This window comes from Octopus bimaculoides, chromosome 15, assembly GCF_001194135.2.
Source record: "Octopus bimaculoides isolate UCB-OBI-ISO-001 chromosome 15, ASM119413v2, whole genome shotgun sequence".
Classification (NCBI taxonomy): domain Eukaryota; kingdom Metazoa; phylum Mollusca; class Cephalopoda; order Octopoda; family Octopodidae; genus Octopus; species Octopus bimaculoides.
Genome location: NC_068995.1, coordinates 45,837,686 through 45,839,971, shown reverse-complemented (window position 1 = coordinate 45,839,971; position 2,286 = coordinate 45,837,686).

The window sequence follows — 2,286 nt, the reverse complement described above, 5'->3', positions numbered from 1 at the left end:
TATTAAAACTTTGATAAATCATTCTAAAACATTATTTGGTTTGGCTTTCTGGCTTTGGAATTCTCTCCCTCTCCCTCTCCCCCCCTCTCTCCCTCCTTACCTCCATCTCTCTCTCTCTCTCAATCTCTCAATCTCTCTCTCTCAATCTCTCAATCTCTCTCTCTCAATCTCTCAATCTCTCTCTCAATCTCTCAATCTCTCTCTCTCAATCTCTCTCTCTCAATCTCTCAATCTCTCTCTCTCAATCTCTCAATCTCTCTCTCTCTCTATTTATATGTCAGTCTCTATTTTAATCTAGCCAGCTCCCTCTATCGCTTTTTCATCTTTTGTCTCAGATCCGTTTATTGCTCTCTCTCTCTCTCTCTCTCTCTCTCTCTCTCTCTCTCTCTCTCTCTCTCTCTCTCTCTCTCTCTCTCTCTCTCTCTCTCTCTATCTATCTATCTATCTATCTCTCCCTTTCTCTCTCGCTTTCCCTATTCCTCTCTCCCTCTCCCTCTCTCTCTTCTTCTCTATCTATCTATTTGTCTATGTGTGTGTGTGTATCTATCTACCTTGCTGTATTATGTCTTTCCATATACTTATCCGTTCATTTATTTAGTTAGCTATTATTCAATCTATCAATAAAATACACACATACTCAGAGCAGAGGGAGAGAGTGAGAGAGAGAGAGAGAGAGAGAGAGAGAGAGAGAGAGAGAGAGAGAGAGAGAGAGAGTGGTGTGTGTGTGTGTGTGTGTGTGCGTGTGTGTGCGTATGTATGTGTGCGTGAGTGTGTGCGCAAGTACATGTGTGTGTGCTTGTGTGTGTGTGTATACATATATATATACATATATACACACACATACATACATATATATATATAAATGAAAAGGGAGAGAGAGAGGGGGAGAGACAGACAGGCAGACACACAGACAGAGACGAAAGGAAAGTGAGTAGGGTAGACGCATAAACAAACGTAGATACACATATGAGTATGAATGTATATTTATATACACATATATGTATATAATAATTGTCTGTGTATATGTGCGTATGTGTGTGTACGTGTGTGTGTGTGTGTGTAGGCACTAGTTTCAAACAATAAAGTTAGAGACCGGATTAATGTTTGTGTTCTAGGTTATTGTTCACAAATGTATTACATATGTGTGTGTGTGTGTGTGTGTGTGTGTGTGTGTGTGTGTGTGTGTGTGTGTGTGTGTGTGTGTGTGTGTGTGCAATATTATATAATTACACTATATTGAATAAATTTAAAATATTAGCATTTAATGTATAAAATGTAATATACAAACTCGGTAATTTTCCAGATGCTCTTTTAAAACTTATTCAGTGGCAACATATATCGACAAATATGTGGAACCATGATGGTAACGACAGTTGCCTCAACTTACGCTAATTTAATCATGTCGTACTTCGAAGTTCGATCGCTCATAACAATCCAGGTTAAAGTATGGCAACTAGAAACGTTAATTGGATGATTGTATTATCTTGTTGATATACAGCGTAGATAAACTTGATTAGTTTAAATTTTAATTAACAACATAAATAATAGTATTTACAAAGAAACATGCTAAAACAAATCAACCAGCTTTGTAGGTGTTGGTAATTTAGTCATTGAAACAAACAAGGGCATCATTTGCTTTAAACCAACTGACTCAAAGCCAACATTTGTTATTTACTTGTTCATCTTAAGCGAAATACGTATTTCTGTTTGTTTCAGGTTCGTCAGTAGCAAAAATCCACAGGTATTGCATACTAAGTGAAAATCAGACTGAACAATTGAAAGAAGCTACTAACAGCGGAACAGCGAAAACACTGTAAATGAGCCAATAATAGTATAGATAGATAGATAGATAGATAGATAGATAGATAGATAGATAGATAGATAGATAGATAGATAGAAAGTCAGACTGACAGACAGACCGACAGATAGATAGATAGATAGATAGATAGATAGATAGATAGATAGATAGATAGATAGATAGATAGGTTGGTAGACAGACAAACAGATACACAGACAGGTAGACTGATAGACAGACAGATAATTAGATATCCATACATACATACCTGCATACATACACACTTACACGCGCACACACACACACACACACAGACATACACACACGCACTCACACGCAACCACACGCGACCACACAACATGATGTACCACTAAGCATTTCTATCGACTTTTGTGGTTGTTTAATAACACAAAACGGAACAAACAAATCATGTTTACACTGTTTACTGACAACCAAAGCCCTGGAGTCTGTTGGCGAATAGATTGGGGGAG